Raw genomic sequence first — 20,023 nt, 5'->3', positions numbered from 1 at the left:
ATTTTTGGAAATGAGCCATCGTCATTCATAATAACGTTTGCATCCATCTGCTAATGATGCCATCACTGTTAATTCATGGCTGTGTTAGATTCAGGGTGCGGTTTAATTATCAATACCAAGTGAAGTTTAAGGTGACATAAATAGAGTAGAGAATGATTCTCATGCATGAATCCACTTGTGCAATCCCAAGTGGTTTTCTACCCCCCCCTCCCTGCTAACCTTCCTCCTAAACCCTTGCTGTGCGTCTTTTACCGTACGTGCGCTCACTCGGATGCGAGCCGACCAGCAGCCTGGTGCCCGAGGCGCTGAGACAGTCGGCTTGGTCGCCGGGAGAAGGTGTTTAAACTTCCCCCCACCCCGCTTCTCCCCATCCGTTCATGCAACATTCGGATAGTCCATTCCTGCTCGCGCCGTTTCCATAGCAGCGTTTTCCTTGGAGGTTTGTCCGGGTTCCGCCGGAATCTGGTGTAAGGAACAAACAGACAAGTTTAAAGAGTCAATATACTGGATAAAAACACGAGCGATCGAAACAGGACGCGTATAACAAAGACACCGACCAAGGTAAGATTTGATATTTTATGCAAACATGACTTTTGACTTAAGTTAACTTGGGCAGTAGTTGAGTAGTTTTATGAACAAGTGCTTAAGTGATTCTTATCTGAGGCAGTTTTCGATTTTTGGCATGCTGTGTTGCTGTCAAGTCATTTATAAACTTATGAACTGAGTTGGCCACTTGGATGTTGGAGAATAGAGGCAAGCGTTTTAGCGTTTCTGTAGACAGGCACATGTTGAAAAGGGGTGTTTGCGTCATTGCGGGAGTGAACACAGCCGGCTTGTTTTCTGGCCGGTGAAAGTGACTCCTCTCATTCATTTAGTGGCGTCGAGGTGCAGAAAGTGCGGGGAAAAAAATCACTGGGGTCCTTGCAGAAGATCGAAGGCGGAAAAGCCCATTTATAAGCTTACTTTTTGACATATACTGCCATATGAAATGATCTAACTTTATTTCATATGGCATAATATGTCAAAAAGTAAGCTTTGAAATGGGCTTTTCCAGCTTTGATCTTCTGCCATGTCTTATTATGCCATATGAAATGACTTTATTTCATATGGCATAAATATGTCTTAATACCACTTCATGACACAACAACAATGACCCAAAACAAGAACTGAAAGGCAACAGGAAACCAAACCCACTCCAGATTGATGAGACAACGATGAACACCGGGACAAGACAGAAGTGGTGCAGGGAGCAGACGAGCTCACACGAGACGAAAGTTTGACAAGGACTGGTGGACACCATTGGTATGCCAGGGCGGCATGGCTCAGTTGTGGAGTCATTGTCTCCCAACTGAGAAGTTGTGGGTTTGATACCCTCACCATTGTGCCCATGTCGAAGTGTCCTTGGGCAAGACACTGAACTCCCAGTTGCTCCTGATGCTGTCAGGGTAATGGCTGATGTTGACAAAGTGCTTTGAGTACCTAGGGTAGAAAAGTTCTATATGTGTAAGTCCATTTACCATGAACCTAACACGACACTGAAACAGTGGGACCAGAAAACATCGACTAAGAACTTGAACAAGCTAGAATTGAAACAAAACCCAAGTCACAGAACATTACAAAAAATAACAACACAGCACCTAACAACTTAATTCATTTGCTAGCACAACTAACTGATGCACATGCAGCCAATGTTAGCAGGATTATCTTGTCTTCTTACTGAGGAAGTCACACTTTTTTTGTCCGACAAGGACTATAGCGATTGTGGAGTCCAATACAGCCCGGCACCGATATTGCGGATTACAACAAAAGTACACGTTATACTTCAATGGCTTGCACTGACGTGAATCAGTCAGGGATGCATAGGTTCAGACACTTGCTCCTGACAGCCAGCCTGAAACACATTTCTAAATGTTCATCACCTAGGGTGGAATAGACAAGTAATGCAGTCAAAAAGATAGCACATTTCTTCAAATTGGGTACTTTAGCTCTGAGATTAAGATCTAAACCTGTGTCAAAATGTCAAAGTATTATCGGCCACTTCAGAAGCGTTCAGGTGGAACATTGTGGCAATTTTTGATGTGAGTCACTGCCAACATCTTCCCAAAAAGGACCGCACATGAATACTGGTTCCAACAAAGAAAAGTCTTGAATACAAACTGAATAGTCAAACTGAAAGATAGCTGCCAAACAGCTCTTTGTAGCATTTACTTTCAAGGTTCACACAGGCCTTCTCCTGCATCTCCACCTCTGAGGCCAGGTTCTGGAATCTTTCCAGATCATGACGCTCCAGCTTTGAGGAGTGTTGCAGCTTGACCTTGCTCCAGATTAAGGTCATTAAAAGATCAGTTAAAAGGCCATGTCTAACAGACACTGGCAGTCATTTAACTGCTTGTATTCTGCAGATACGCACAAAATAACAGTTTGTGAAGAGATCTGGTCATCTTTGTTGCCAAGTTCATGATCTCTTCCACGTTGAGTATTTTAGCGCAATAACACTTGTTGGTGCATTATCAAATGGTAATTCAGAATGTCTGGGAAAGCATTGTCCTTCTTGCCCTCAACAAAACAACTGTGGTCAAACACACCAATTTCTACATCGGTTTTATTGATAAAGATTTAGAACGACAGAAATATGTCCCCTCCTCACGTCTGTTCTTCAGTGGTCAGTACTGTTAATAGCTCCTATCTTGCAGTGATGTTACTAAACACCATGCAAATGAAAAAGCACATATGTGGTGTCACTCATATCCATAGATACGTCCAACTGCAGTGAGAAACACTCGCAATCTCCAATGTTATTTCACAATTGCTGGGTTACAGTCCCAGCCATGGCTTCACAGTGCCGTGTAATTGAGCTTCTTGACAGATGCAGAGCTCGGATTGACGATTTCCGTCTTACTTTGAAAGTCCCCGAACAGTGCATATGCTGTGTCGCCCAAGGTCTTTCTTACCACTTCTCCGTCCTGGATAGACTTCTTGTTCTTAACAATGTTGTGAATAACCCTGAATGATGCTTCAATGGCAGCTTTGCTTTTGAAAATGTCATCAGGAAAAAAAAAACTCCTCCTCCTCCCCATTTCATATGAAAGTGGTAAGTTTTGTCTTCTTAATGCAGCTGCCCCACTCCTTTTTTATACCTTTTGAATGAGAAATTTCTGAGATAAACACAGATGGCTCCGTGGTTATGTGTTGATGCACTTAGCACTGTTGTACTTCTGTTGCAATTAGCTTGACCCTCTCGTTTACACATGTGCGTGACCTAACGGTCAGAATAATTCAGACTCATCAACTGGCTGCCCAATATGTCAATCAAGCGACGGCATGGATGACTCACAATTGTTGCGAGATGTCATGCAGTAGACAAATACCACCTTTGCGTTCGACGCAATGGGCACCCTTACTCTAAATTGTTCTCAGATTTGTGTGTAAACGGTTAGTTGTCTTTGTATGTCCTCTGATAGGCTGTTAACCAGGTGAGGGTGCATCCCGCCTAATACCTGTAAACAACAAAGTTGGAACAAATTGCAATTTTTACTGTATAAACATTAGATCTAATGAATTGCTCAGACGCACTTCAATATTGTTAGAAGATTTTAAGAATGTTAGAAATTGCTAGTTTATTATTAAGGGCGGCTCGTGGAGCAGTGAATAGCAGGTCCGCCTCACAGTTAAAAGCGGACACGAGGTAAAATCCAGCTCGCTCTGGCCTTCCTGTGTGGAGTTTGCACGTTCTCCACAAGCCTGCATGGGTTTCCTTAGGGCTCTCCGGCTTACTCACACACTCCAAAAACATGCATGGCAGGTGAATTGAACATATTAAATTGTCCTTTAGTGTGATTGGGTGTGTGAATGGTTATTTGTCTTTGTGTGCCCCACTATTGGCTGGCAACCAGTTAAGGGTGTCCCCCGCCTCCTGCCCGAAGACAGATGAGATAGGCGCTAGCAAGCCTGCGACCCCTGTCGGGATAAGCGGCTGTAGAAAATGGATGGATGGATGGATGGATGGATAGTTGGTTTATTTGTAGTTTGTCACTAGATAGACCCTCCCATCTTTTATACTGTATCATGAAATTCCCCATCATTCGCCACAAGATGAGCAGCACAAATGATACGTTAATGATTATTTTCAAGCTGTTTGTGAGTTTCCATGTACTTTACAGTTGCTTTCAATCTCACTGATTGATTAAACCCATGGTTATGGCATTCTTCCAAGTAAAATAGAGTAGAGTAACATTTGCAGTTGGCGATTTAGCTAAATTTAAGCAAACACATTAAAAAGATCATGTTGCTCATCCAGAGATACAGAAATTGATCTCAGATGCTTCTACAGAATGCATCTATCTTAGATTAGGGCCGTTTATATCCTTAGCTTCTCATTATATTTTCCCACTCCATTCTCACTTAGCCGATGTATTCTGTACCCTGTTTAGCTACTATTGGGGCTGACCGTTTCCAAATATAAGATGCCCTTTTTTTCCACAAAAGATGAAAGCCCAAAGTATAGGTGTGTCCAATAACTACGGTAACTACGGTAACTTAAATATTCGATTTTTTTTTTTTGATTCAACATCATTCGAGGAAGACTGATCGGTCAGCCACAGAAGTCATTTTGATGCACTGATGTGCATTTTTACATCAGCCGTATTCTTACTTAAATATTTATGGCGTTATATTTGTGCCACAATTACGCACGCGCGGAAAAAAAAATTGAGCGGAGAAAATCAAACTGAGCGAGCGAAAACAGATTTTGAGAGCAAGAAAAAAACTATTGAGCGCGTAATGATAAGAGTTTGAGCGCGCGCCGATGGAGTTTGAACACAGAAAAAGAAATTGCTCGCTCAAAATTCCTCTTTGCTCGCTCGGGATAGCCCTCTCTCGCTCTCGCTCGCGATACTCCTCTCTCCCTCGCTCAACATCGCGTTTGCTCAACATCGAGCTCTCGCTCGCTCGAGTCGTCCTCTGCGCTCGCTCAGTTCTGTTCACGCGTTACGTTTGTGCCACAAAACCAGCCAATCAGAGCTTGTAAAAGCACTTTGATTGACACAGCTTAGTATCCAATGAGATTGCTTGTACGCTATCCGTTGACGCACTCTCGTTTGCCCTGTGTTCACCCGAAAAGGGCAAACGAGTGTGCGTCAACACGGACTTGGGCTGGAGAATTACTTTTAATATTATTATTATTACTGTATTGTATCATTTGACAGAAATACCTTGTTAGTTTTTGTACTTTAATAATATAAGCCCACCCCTCCCGCCTACGTCGATGTGACGCACTCTCGTTTGCTCGTTCCGGGTGAACACAACAAGCAATCTCATTGGATACAAAGCTGTCAATCAATGTGCTTTTACAAGCTCTGATTGGCTGGTTTTGTGGCACAAATGTAACGCGTGAACAGAACTGAGCGAGCGCAGAGGACGACTCGAGCGAGCGAGAGCTCGATGTTGAGCAAACGCGATGTTGAGCGAGGGAGGGAGGAGTATCGCGAGCGAGAGCGAGATGTTGAGCGGGAGAATGCTATTGCGAGCGAGCAAAAAGGAATTTTGAGCGAGCAATTTCTTTTTCTGTGTTCAAACTCCATCGGCGCGCGCTCAAACTCTTATCATTACGCGCTCAATAGTTTTTTTCTTGCTCTCAAAATCTGTTTTCGCTCGCTCAGTTTGATTTTCTCCGCTCAATTTTTTTTTCCGCGCGTGCGTAATTGTGGCACAAATATAACGCCATAAATAATTACCATAATGGGACAAGCTAGAGTAGAGGGGGCCGTCAGTAGACTGTTGCAGCTAACAGCAGCTCGTGTTAGCTGAGGTTGTTACAGCGTTATTTTCAATAAATGGAGTTGGGAATACTGAACCAAGTTCCGAGTGCATCCTTGTACGCACACAGGAATATTACTAATACCGTGAGGATAAATGTATGTCTCCAGTTGATTCAGTTAAGAGTGCACCGGTTAGAGAACACGGAAAGGTAATCCATTTGATTCGTTTATTAACGATGGGCGTGGGGTTTGAATGGCAAATACTGTAGAAGTTGCCATGAACGCACTATTAACGCTAAACTAATGGGAGCCCTCAGGTTGTTTCTCTCGTCACACAAATGTGATGTAGAGTGTCTCGAACATACTTTTGATGCTGCCGCCATTTGCAAGCTCATCTGTTTCAGTAACAAAAAGGGAGAGAATCCATTCCTTGTCAATATGTGGGTCCTTTTTGGCTACGAAATAGCGCTCGAAGTCCTTACGTGAGAAATCAAGTAGGAATTTCAAATAGGACTCCTGGTAGTTTGCCCATTAAAAGCTTTCTTTATCTTTGAAGTTGTAACCTCGTCAACTGTCTCTTGACTTTTCCCCTTCCCAAAAATGTCTCTTTCTTACTCATTTAACTTCATTGTAAGTGAAATTTTAGCACTCCAGTGACCGAAATGAATCAAACAGATTCCGGACTGTTTTCAAAATAAAAGGTTTTTAATAAAATAACTTTTAGACTCGGGCAATACATAAAACGGAAATAATTTCGGGTGCGGCCCATGAGATACCAATTGATCCACGGACCTCTGCTCTAGCGGTTGACACTTTCTGAAACCCAATGATGCTGCGTAGTGAATGTGATTGTTTATTGCAGTCTAGCACCAGGGAAACGCATTAAATTGATGTACAATGAACATGTTATACACGTGCTAAGTGTCCTAAGTTTGCCTATTTTATTGAGTGAGTGAACGTAAGACTGTAAAGCAGAGGTGTCCTCAAGGGCTGCATGATTTCTTTCCCTGACATACCTGCTTGAAATGCCCAGTTCATCAGCAAGTTCAGCAGAAGCCTGATAACAATCTTGATCATTTGACTCAGGTGTCTTGACAGAAATGCCGTTAACATTTTGTCTGATGGATTGCCGATAACAGTTTGGGTAAACTTACAACAACGATGGACCAACGATGGTGAAAGGGGGTCTACGTGAAGACAGGAGTGTAGATGACAGACCAGCAAAAATGTGTTAAATGCCCACCTCAGTACGTATACAGTATGTAAACAGGAGTAATTCTAAGAAATGGAGGCTTCAAAACACCACATACTACATTAGTATCAAAATAAAACTAATAACAAAAATAAAAAAATGATGGGTAGACTATTTCAATTTTAAATTTGAGATTTTAAAACTTTGGGATCCCTTCCATGCTGCCTTCACCCTTTTTCTCCAAAGGAAAGTGCCAGCTTGCACACTGTCTTTTCTGATTGAAGTATCTGTCGAGTCAACAGCTTCTGGGTGGTTCCTAGTGTGACTAAATAGTGCCACTAGTGCCAATAGTGGTATGGAGAGTAGCACAATTTTACAATTATGATATAATATTGAAATGTCCCAAGCTTTTTGACACTTGGTCAAGCAGGAACATAAAAACCAACTGGAGTTGTTCTCTCAAGGGAATTGGCGCTGTGCTTTGCAGCACAATAAGAAAATGGCAGCTGTGAAATCTGTCCCATTCCATCCATCAAGCTGATCCAAGTTGATGGCTGAAAATTGCTATTACTAAAATAATAAAATAAATACTCAATTTGAAAATGACTATTTAAATTTTCAAGACAATTAGAAAAAAATAAATAAATTAGACGAAAACAAATGATAAAGCCAAAGATTAGGCCAGATTAGGCAGAGAAGGCCTTGCTGGCCCTGACGGCCAGCAGTGGTGGGCTGTCAGGCCCAGCAAGGCCTTTTCTGCTGGCCTAACATAACCTGACATAATTATCATAACAATAATAAATTATAATAATTGCAATAACTATGACAAAAGTCAATTTCATTTTAAATATATATATATATATATATATATATATATATATATATATATATATATATATATATATATATATATATATATATATATATATATATATATAATTATTGTTCATATTCTGTTCTTTCTGTGTCATATTATATCTTTTTGGTTACACTCCTTCCAGTGTTGTAGTTTTAGGTTGAGTTTTTAGCCAATTAGAATTCAGCTAACTTGTGTCGCCGGGCTGTATGAAATCTGCTTGAAATCAGACCCATTTGATGGCATTCCAATTGAGAATTGCGGAATTCTATGCAGTGTGCAAAGACATACGTGCAGTGTGCAAAGGCATATGTGAAGGGGCCCATATAGTTAATAGACAGTTGCAATAGCCAATCGAGTCATCAGGTGGCCATCTAGAAACCTCAGGTTGAATGTGATGTGATTGAATGCTCACTGCAGGGAGGCATGCTGATCAATTGTGTTTAATGTTGGAAGTTGTTAACTAAAGTTTTAAAAAATAATAATAATAAATAAACACGTTGCCCAACCAAACTAACCATGTTGCTTGGCTGATCTGCACTCAAGGCGTTGCGTGCAGGCGAAGCCAGACCCGCGGATATTTACCAGAAGAATCAAACTACTCTCTCTTTTTTTAACCCACAATGGCAAATGGCAAAAAACAAGAGCAAAACAGAAATTGGCCAGACTCAACTTTCAACATTGGCGTCCTTGCCAATAGAAAAGGATTTATTATTGGAAATGAACTCTACAAGCTTGACAAGCAAGTCATTGATGACTCTGATGAAAGAAAGAGGAATGGATTTTGTAGTAAAATAAGTGGAAGACAGCCATTTTGGTGAGTCAAGCATTTGATTGATTTATTTTTTCATTTTTAGTATGTTTTCATAATTTCATTTCATTCATGTTCAATTAGTGGTAAATGATATTCTTATATTAAACTGTGATTTGTAATTTAGTATACAATCCTGTTAAAGCTGGCCTGCTTTAGTAGTAGTAGTTGTTCCTTATACGGTGAGGCACAGGGCAGAGATAGTTGCTGTTGCCTCTATTTCTGTTTCCATAACCGTTTGGGGCTTGAGGCGATTGATTGGGTGTTTGACCCAATGCACCTGAGGCCGACAGATCCTGCTGGCTTTCAAGATTGGAACATTCTCAGGGTAGTATGGCTGTAAGCGCCTCCAATTACCTGTTCTTGGAGGACTTGATAAAATGAATTATTATAATGGTATTTTTTAATGACTGATGCGGGTTTATTGATGTTTAAATGCTCCGGAAAATAGCCTGTGTAGCCAAGCAATGCGTACATGGGATTCTGAGGTATATTTAGGAGTCGAATCATCAGTGGTCGTCCATGATGTCAGACTCTCGAATTGGAGTTTAATATAAGAACATCATTTTATTTCTTTAGTAGTCATTTTGTTTTTATCCTGATTGTTCCATTAATCCTTTCAACGGGTGGAGTCGACATTTGTGTGATGGGACCGCAATACCACCGGGGGGCGTTTGCGGACAACTTCTGACATTTGCAAGTCTGAAATGACTTCATTGAGTGGCTTAGCGCGACTCCCATAATGATAAGTTCTTGCTATCCTTTGTGGGACTTGTAGTTAAAAGACTTCAGGCCAAGAACTAAATGTTGCAGTAAGGCTTTTATTTTGCTGCAGGGAAGCGTTTTATTCCATGCAACGCATAACATTATATCTGTACATTCTCATCTGAGAACCGAATAGCTAATAATGCTTTTTTATTCCACAAAATGAAAATTCTTCAAACATAAAAGCCTTGGATGCCACTGAACATTTTGAGGGGTTGAAATAAAATATATATTGATATTTGACCATGTTATGACCCATTCAAAGTCAGCCAAAGGTGGATGATAATAAGGCCAGCTTAATGAAAGATGAATGGAGTCCATCTCTTCGGCAAGTACTGTGTAGCAAACCACAAGTGCAACCCAAAATGCAACAAGCATGCATTTAAAACTTTCATTTAATTCGCAGTGCAGCATCCAGTTCCATTCAGCCAAATATTTTTATGCTCATCTTTAATATTTCTCAACCATTTTGTGTTTGTTGTATGTTGTAGAATTATGCAAGGGTGAGTTAGGCATGTTTCATATGACCTAAAAAAGTGTTTTGTGCACCTCCTCCTCCTGCTCATTTCACTTGTTATGATTAATTGACGCAAAGCAGTGGATTTCAGTTGGATACATGTATCTCTACAGACTAATGCAATTGTTCTGCACTCTCTGCATGTTGTGTTTCAATGGCATTGTGTGCATGTGTGTGTGTGCGTGTGTGTGTAGGTGTGTGTGTGTGTGTGTGTGTGTGTATGTGGGTCAGAAAAGCCTGAGAGTGTGAACTTGTGCTTGGAAAGGTCTTCCCTCCAGATGGATACCCCTGCATGCTCCAATTTTTTCCAGTGGCTTCTCCAATAACTAAGTATAATGCCGGCAAGGTGGAAACCAAGCCCAAAGAACCATGAAATCCCAGTATGAGTGTACGTTTACATGTATGAAATGCTTCAATGATCAAAATTAATATTATGTCATTGTGGACATACTAATAAACAAGAAGTGCTAATTTATGCATGTTTGAGATGCTTATTTCATATCAATAGCTCAGTGAGGCGACTTTTATCTGTTGTTAATCTGTATTCTTTGTTTTGTTTTTTTTTTAATTTCCATTTAGAGAAAATTGTTCAATTGACACGTTTCATTAAACACCATGATTTTTTTTGTTTGTTTTTTTATTTTTCATCAAAAGAAAGTAGCACAGTAGGCCCGAGTGGTCATAAAAAACGCGGCTGAGATGTAATTCCTAAAACACATTACCATAATTTTTACCATAATTGCATGACGCGCCAGCAAGCTGCAATAGCTAAATATCTGTATAAAAACAGGTTTGCACACAAATTGTTTACTGTGTCTTTAACACTACTTGTCTCTGCAGGGAATAATTGCAAACGAAGGGGGTCATAATATCACAACATGACAGAACTGTGGTAACTTTTTTCACAATAATTGTGAAATGACATTTTCATTCAATTACATCTCAACTAAAAACAATGACAAAAGTTAAGAAATTGATTAATTGGCTTTATTCTTGCATTTGTGATATTTTAATCTGATTTTCAGTGAAAAAAAGAACTGATGGAGTACATTTTTCTCTGTGAAATGGATCTCTCTAAGTGATGCTCCAGAGCCCTTGCGGGCCAGGTAGACTGGTGATGAAAATGATCACATCTTTGACTCAGACATGTTGGCGGAAAAAAAGATTTTTTTTCCTGCCAAATACGACTGACGTTAGATCTTTTTCAGAAAGCAAAAAGCCCTCTCTCTAGTGCCTGTCCTCTTAAAGCTTGAATGTCCTCCTTATTCATTACGTATGCACATGTATCCTCCATGTGTACATTAGCTACTTCTCTCCTTGTTTCTGGCGAGATAATCGGACAGAAAGATCCAGACGCCTAGCCCCATGCTCTCTATCTACATTTTGTACCTTTTAATGACCATGCGACAACTATAATACTACAATGAGCCAATCACGTGTCTTGTAGGAGTGCCCGTTTCCAAGCAGGAAAGAGAGGCGTTACAAATATTTTACCTAGATTTCTTTTGTAATAAATTGTAATTTCAAGTGTTTCAGGCTTGGTCAGATACTGGCTTCACTGTAATTAAATTTCCGGGTGCCGGTAACATAATTGCGGCTCTACGTGAGACTACAGCCAAAGGGATGGGAAGGGATAACAGTAAAGTTACCGTATGAGGTTTAATAATGTAAGATTTATTGTACATATGTATTGCAGTAGTTCAAAGTCCGAGTGCTCGTGGCAAGTGCATTTATAGTTAACTCACCTGTCTGGCATGCAGGAAACCTTCAAAGTGTGTCTCTCTGCAATATAGTCTTTTTTTTCTGTATTGAGGGCATGATATGGGATGTGTGAAGTAGTGAGGGATCACTGTATATTCAGTATAGTTCAGTATTCTTGTTGCTGCCCTTTTTTCCTTTTTTTCTGTCGGTTTAGTGTCGACTAAGTTTTGTTGTGTCACACCCATGCATGTGATGTCTGACGTCATTTTAGGGTGCGACTGACAGAGTCCCAGTTAAACACTGCAGTCATGCCAGCCTCCATTCATAAAACTGAAGTCAAGCCAGCCACCAAATCGATTGTTTATACTGTGCATTATGGTAACATGACACCACCAATCGCCGTTGACCACCTTCAATATTAAAGCGACTACTGCAGAAATTGCAATTGCACCTGATATCAATATGTTCCACGCATTTGAAAATGTGTGAGCCACGTTCTGTCTATGCCACGTGTGTGTGTTTTGGTCAACTATTGCAGTCGTTCTCAAAATGGGGTGATTGGACCCCACCCCTTGGGGTGTCAGTGGCCTGACAGTAGGGGGTCTGTGAAATAATTTGTGTGTTTTGGAGTGGATTTAGTTTATCTTTTAAGTTTTACAGTTTTGTGTCTTGTTTGGCTTAGTCTTTGTTTTATTGGCGCCGCCTCTGGCCGCTGTTGATAGTGCATTTTGTGGTGGTGAAGCACGGTGTGGCTTGAGTTGGGAGCATTTGCTGTCGGTGCGCACGCTTTGTTCCTTCTCTTTGTGAAATCTGGCCCACAAGTGTCTGTGAGTTGTGTTTTCTTCATTGGAATGTTGTCATTAATGCTAATATGCCCCAAATTAGTCATTTATTGGCCAAAATAGTGTTACACCTGCTGTGTTGTATTTCAAGTGCAGAAAAACTGTAGAACCACACACATGGTGTTAACTTTAAGTGTAAGTACAAAAACAGAAAAAAAGAATTAGTATGAGTGCACAGAAGTAGACCAGCGCCTGACAAATGACGGACCAGAATTCATTTGTCAAATGTCGCCCTCTAGTGGTGAAGTTTGGGCAATATACACAGACGGACAGACGGACCGACGGTTTGAATAAAATGACGTACTGGCGATGTTGGAAAGGAGGCGGGCCTCTGACAAATGTCGGACCAGCAAAAAAATGTAAATTGACCACATCTGCCCATTTCACCCCAGGTTGAAGAAATATTCACATTCAACTTACATGTGGCTTCACATGACAACTTTTCCTGAGACAGCCAATGTGCAACCTCAAGTGAACACGCAGCAATCATGAGAAGCAATCCACGAACCATTTGCGGCCTGAACCTTGGCGATCGTTTCATACGAATCATGGATTAAGTCCAATGAAACTTTGCACTCTTGAACACATATGAAATGTTCAAAGACCATTTGGAACTGTCAGTAGGTACTTCATTCTTATTAGAGTGAATCCATGTGTTCATATGAGGTATAAAGTAAAAAATGTACTTTGCAAACAATGAGATATAATTATTTATTATATTTCTGTAGGTAAGGTTTGACAAGGAAAGATAAGACATTGGTTGAGAGAATAGAAGACCATAATCTCCTAGTTTGTTTCAGCAACTTGAATTGCTTCTTTGGGCCACTACTTAACTCAAAGTGAGGTTCACTTTAATCTCTCATCACATTTTTTGCCCACGCTGTTGGCTCAATAAAATACCGCAATAATAATCATTAAGCCTTGTACAGTAACTCTGTGTTGTAACTATTTTTAAATCCGCAATGTGAAACCTTTGGAAACACAAGCAATATCTTACAACATTACATTACATTCTCTTAAACACTGTCTGCTGTGTAAGAGAACAAAAAGCCTTTGGGTTGTCATTTATCTACCCACACTGATGATAATTGTTGAATCATACAAGAGTTAAGGAACTAAGAGAGGAAAGCGTGTCAGAGCAGATGATGAAGATAAAAAAATGAGGAAAGTCTGTTACACTCCATTCATCTCATTTGGTAAATCTGTAGTGTATTGGCCTCTTTAGTCTCCTCAGATAATTCGAACAATGTATAAAAGACATGAAGGCGGGCCTGACAGTTTGAATCAAGATGACTCAGGAAACCAAAGAGGTTAATTTTTTGAAGTAAAAAACTTTTTTTTTTATTATATCATGAATAAATATCATGAATATATATATATATATATATATATATATATATATATATGTATGTGTGTGTGTGTGTGTGTGTGTGTGTGTGTGTGTGTGTGCGTGCGTGCGTGTGTGACTAGTGACTTCTCATTTTCATTTAAATGTGGTTGTCCAAATTTTACGTATTCAGTATCATCCCAAATGCTGACTGAATTTAAGAAATATGCATAATAAATGCCAGTGTTAGAAGTGTTGGGAAATAATAATTAAAACACTGAATTTAGATTTTTTTTAATTTTAATTTTGAATTTTATCTGATAAAAATTGAAGTTTCAATGTTGTCTGTTTTTTTTTCATCAGATAAAGTTCGAGTGGAATTAAAATGATTGTTTACAGACATGTTTTTTTCTGTCATTTCCTTGACATCTACCAAACTGTGTTTTTGAAAGGTAAGGTACAATATTATAAAATTTAATATGGCCTTCATTTCAAGCTTGGAACAAATTTGGTAATTTACATGTAAAATGTTATTCACTATAAGAACGATTCTGTCATGTTTGGTTGGGTTTTGTTGTTTTTTGGGTTGTGTGTTTTTTTTGTTCATATCCTTAGGTTAATGTCAGTTCCCCTTGCGGCTGCATTCCTGTCTGTGTCTCGTTAGTCTTATCTTGTCCACCTGCCCTCCTCGTGTCCTCCAATCAGCTTCCCTTGCCTTTCGTCTCCCTCCAGCTGTTACGTGTGCCCTTGTTAGGTGTGAAGTTCTCCATGAGTTTATTTTAGTTCCTGGTTCTGTTGCTGTTTTGTTCATTTTTCTGTTACTAGTTTTTCCTGCCTTGTTTTATTATCAAACCTTCATTTTTTGAGCTAGTTCCTCTCAGTTTTCCTGCATTTTTGGTCCTCCTCCTTCCTCACCACCACTCGCGATACCCCGTCGCCATACACGTGACAGATTCAGGATACAAACTGCACTCTAGAACGGATTAAATTTGTATCTAAAGGTTCCACTCTATATATTTTTCTTACATGTGATCATTGGTAATTATCACAAAATTTAATGAAACATTGATTTATCTCATTCCATATTTAATTTACATGTTTTAAATTATTGTAACATTTAATTATTTATTGAAATATTTAATTGATAATGAACCATTTAATTGTATTTAATTATCAGCAGCTTGTAATCAAGTGAGTTGTCAACTGCAACCAAACAGCGCTCATATATCAAGTTTGCGGTCGTTAGTCAAGACAAAACCTGCTGATCAAGTGGCTCATATCTGTAAAATATGGTGACTTGGGTCATGCTTGTCTCAAGGCACCACTGTTATTGTCCCCAGTGCAAATATGTATTTTGCCAGAGAGCAAAGATTGTGAAAGAAATAATTGAAAAAAGAAAACACCAGATACAGTAGCAAATTCATATTTTTACATTAAATACACTTTAAAAAAAAATTGTACTTAATTCAAATATAGTCACTGATTTATTCTATTGTCATTATTCATTACAGTTCATTTTCAATGTCTTGTAATGCTTTAAACATAAATCTAACTGCATACCATTGCATACTGAATGTTCACCTTCTAGTCCACCCACACATACTGTATATCTTTTGGGGCCTCATTTGCAGGTCAGGTTGAATAGTATATTCCTTCCTGTTACTCAATATAGTTTCTCATGAATATTCATTGTGTTCAGACAGGCCTCAGATGTAAGCATTAGGCGGAACTGGGTCATGATTGTAGAATAGAAGATTTTGCATTAAACCTTCTGTTGAACATTAAACTTGAATGATATTAATGCAAGAACGGGCTTCAGTATCGTATCTTCATGGGGGCAGTTTTTGCTTTGTGGTTCATAACCATAATGTTAGAAGAAAATAGCATATTATTTTTAGTATTACAGTTCCTGTTGGTTAATGCATCAATGGCTTTTTTTTCCCGCTGCATTTGAAATGTCAAAGTGCATTTGAATACACTATACATCTCGTCCTCACTTAGTTAGCTAGCGGAGACTTGGATCATACAATTACAGCTTAACTGACGTGTGGTTTCTTAGCGTCCTTAATCAGTGCTTGAATGTGATTCTTTAACGGCGGTGTGTTGATGTTGGTACCACTGTAATTTGGGATAAATGGACAAGGAGGACACGTCAAGATAATTGAAATACACCCACCATTCCGCGGAAACATTTCAAAATAAAAGCCTCATTTGACTATTGTGTTATTGTGCATGTATTATCGGTGCGTTTGTTTTTTTCCCCACATTTTCAAACCCTGTATAAGGGGGCGTGAACTTATAACCGCATAACTCAAAATAGACCAATTTTTCCACATCTGTGTTTGAATAACATAAAATCCAATGCAAAATAATATGTGATGTACAAGGCTTAAAATGATTATATACACCTCTTACTCAATATACTTTGCATTCGTTTTAGTGTTTGTACAGAACATTGCAAAATGCACTTTCACCATGCGCCCCCTATTTGCCTCTTTGTTCTCCACAACGAGGCTGTGTGGCTCATTTTTTTGATGGACCTTTAAACATTATGAAAAGGAACACACGTCTTGACTTGTCTCCTTCAGCGTGTGAACGTGCGTGCTTGAACAAGCCGGCATGGATGTTGGCAGGTGGGGAGAGTAACTGCAAAGGGCAACCTTCCGCGCTCTGATCTCACAACAGTTGTCATTTGAGTAAAGAAAGATTTTGATTATATCTCAAGTAAGATGATCAGCAAATCATTTCCGAAGACCTCCATTTCAAACAAATTGGACAGCTCCGAAGATGACAACCATAGAAGAGTAATAAAAGATATTCAAACAAACATCCAGAGTTGAATGGGGGGAGCTATTTGGTGTGATAGTGACGATGACCTTAAGGGCTTTTCCACAAATTAATATTCAGCTGTGTCAAAAAACAAACAACCAGACACTTCAAATCAATTGATTGTTGCAGCATTGTTTCAGTATTTGCATTTCCGTGCATGAGTACATTGCCCCGCACTTGTCTCGTTTCCGCCCCACCCCTCCCCCCATAACCGCAACAGTATGATATTTGATATAGGATGTAGAAACTAAGTACAGTGGGCCCCCGTGTTACAACATTTATCCGTTCCGCGGTTGGGGTCATAAGGGGAATTCGTGGTATGACTGCTAAATAGCTAATGCGTTTAGAACCCCAGGTAAAAACATCAAAATTGTCCATATTAAAAATTGGGACCAAAATAGCATAGTAAGTGTATGTATAATATACATGTATACAATCAAAAAACATAAACAGAAAATATAGAAAGGATGTAGGATATTAGTAAGTGTACTAGTCAAGGTTATCTCCAGTATCGTTTCCATATAAATCATCTTCTTACTTCTCTCTTTAACATCACTAGCAATCTTGAGACCCATGGCTAACCCTTTCAACTTTGAATTAAGCTGTAAAATGCACTATAAATACGGTTTTGTAAGCACTCTCAATCGAACAAAGCTTTCCCGTTACGCCATTTTGAAACAATTGAGGCCGACCAATAGCAGACCACCATCTCCGTGTGGAGACGCCGACCAATAGCAGACCAGCATTGTAGTCACGCGTTGCATGGAAGTAGTCAGACAGCAATAGTAAATAAGTGCAATTATCTAAAAACGCCAGCAGATAAAGGCAAAACAACACAAATATAGCCAAGCACCTAGGGTCATCATAGCTATTTTGGTTGCATAACCTGGAAAATGTCATAAAGAAGGGATGAAAAAACTCCACGTTGCAACATGAAAATGATGTAAATCAGGGACGTTGTAACATCTGGGTCCACTGTACTGTAATTTCATCAATTTAATACCACATGCCGTTTAACTGCCAAAATATTATTTGTCATTTGTTATAATGTTATTATTTGTCAAGTTTAATTTTCATATTCAGTTTTTTTTTTCGTAATTGTGATAGTTTGCACATAATTATGGTGTGTTTTATTCGTTGCCCTGGAGACGTTTTGGTCATTGCACTTCCTGTTTTTGTCTCTTATATGAACGTTACGTTGTGAAGAAAAAGAAAGACAAGTATCGGCTGATTTGACAAAGTGGATCATTTTTCATCAGCCTATTTTTTGAAAAAGACGGCCTTCATTCCCCTCAGGATTGGAAAGCAGCAATCGAGTTTGACGGTGACGAATTAATCAACTTCAACTGTCTATACAAATCGTGTGGCGTGATTGATCAACTGGAGAGAGTGAGACGCTGTGTGTTTTCATTGGACAGCCATGATCTATGTAACCACCACTTATGATAGCATTTTTGTAAAATTCACCCAAATTGATATAAAAAAAAAAGGGGGGGTCGACTTATGAGCAAGATTGACTTCTACTCAGAATAATACGGTACTCGCATTACCCAAGAACTCGTTTCACCCCGAATTGCCGAAAGCTTCAATACATGATCCACGTGGGTTTTTGATCTTATCCGCTTGACCTGAGTATTCCTTACCTGCCTTGATAGCAATTGCGCAATGGCTATTGAACATGCAGCCTTCAGGAGAAAACACTCACAATTGTCACAGACCATCGGCGATTGTTCCATACTGGTCATGTCTAACGAAACCTGGCACTCTTGAACACACTGTCATTCAAGACTATTCGGTACCGTTGGCAGGCGCTTGATTCTCGATTTAGCAATTCCATGTGTTTGCATGAGGCATAAAGTAGTAGTAATGCGAAGCTGCAAGTCAAGCCTTGAAGAAACATGAAATCTCTTATCTCCTAGCGAGAGTCAAGAAATGGGACTGGTGGACACTTGTCATTGTTAAAAGCTTTCAATAACAAACAAAGGAGGAACAGGGATGTTAAATGTAGTCAGAAAAAAAATATGAAAAATAAATATATATATATACAGTATATATGCAATCGGCCTAGTCATGCCATGAAGATCATACTGTAAATGACAATGTTTTGAGGAGCATTTTTTAAAACTTTTTCTGATGAAGCTAGGATAGTATATGGTTATTTGTTTAATATTATAGAGCAATTTATTGTTCATCTTGAAAATGTATTTTATATTACAAGACTTGTTTTATTTTTTTACTGCCTCTTTAGAAGACCAAGTTCCTTTTTGTGTTTTTGTTTTGACTACAATGCATTGATTGTCAAACATCATAATCTTCCTGGCTGATATGTAGGTAAACAAACACTTAAACATCCATCCATTTTCTGGAGCCGCTCATCTTCAGGGTTGCAGATTTGCTGGTGCCTTTCCCAGATGTTTATGGACAATAGACAGGAACATCCTGAACCGACTGCCAGCCAATCGCAGGGCACAGAGGAACGAATGACCATTTGCAGACCCAATCACACCTAAAGACAATTTGGAATGTCCACTGCCTGGAGAGCACACGCAAACTTCACACAGGAAGGCTGGAGCACGCTGGATTTGAACTTGGTACTCTGTGATGCGGACGTGCTAACTACTTTTCCACCAAACTGCCAGCACTTTAACATGTATAATAAAAACATAATACCCTTCGGGTAGGCTGTATCATTTCCCTGTTTTAAGATTAATCATCTTCGTTCAAGTCATGGTGTTAGCTCTTCTAAAACCAAAGTAAACAAAGTTTACAGCTTGGTGAGTGTCACTCAACTTTTCCTTGATTGTCATTACAGTCTTTGCCACTTAATTTAGGAATGAATGAAACGAAACTGTTGGGCTATTAATTTGCATGTAAATGAGCTTTATTATGATGCTTCATAATATAACCACCATTTTGAGCCTCTAGAGACATCATGGATTGATGAAAATGATGGACACTACACGGTCGTAGGTCTTTTGCAATAAAATGAGCGATAGATGCCATTATTGTTTTGGACCTTGGGGCTGAATTATGCTTGTTTTTGTTTTTTTGTCTTTGTTTTTCCGCGCTAATGTTGATAGCTCTGCTAGTCGTGCTAGCATCCTGTTCACTCGCATCAGCCCCACCATGCTGTCTCACCGGGTGATTACTAAGGTTTATCGTACTTCCAGTGTAATTGATGGTCACTCTGCAAAGTTTGCAAACCTGCGATTTTAGGTTAGGAGCACTGCCTAATTCAGCTTCATCGTCTGACATGTTACTCTCCACGGCTACACGGACACGCTACACAAAGGTGACATTAATACTCGTACAGATGAAAGGTCAACATGGTTATCTTCACATACCAAACCACTTTGACTGAGCACAGCAATGGCACATATGGGCCACGTGAAACTCACGAAATCGATTGATGGCCATAAATTCGGGC

General features: G+C 39.5%; 1 protein-coding gene across 1 annotated transcript in view; it reads left to right on the top strand.

Annotated features, from left to right (window-relative positions):
• Positions 1–294: 294 nt before the first annotated feature.
• The window catches only part of LOC148425129 (SH3 and multiple ankyrin repeat domains protein 2-like), a 211,225-nt gene continuing 191,496 nt past the window's right edge, over positions 295–20,023 (top strand). The window contains exon 1 of the mRNA XM_088412771.1: positions 295–561. The gene's annotated coding sequence lies outside the window, so the exon portion shown is untranslated. The remainder of the gene's footprint in view (positions 562–20,023) is intronic.

Source organism: Hippichthys cyanospilos, chromosome 4, assembly GCF_059441005.1.
Source record: "Hippichthys cyanospilos isolate Australia breed blue-spotted pipefish chromosome 4, RoL_Hcya_1.0, whole genome shotgun sequence".
Lineage (NCBI taxonomy): Eukaryota > Metazoa > Chordata > Actinopteri > Syngnathiformes > Syngnathidae > Hippichthys > Hippichthys cyanospilos.
This window is presented reverse-complemented; position numbering and strand designations above follow the sequence as displayed.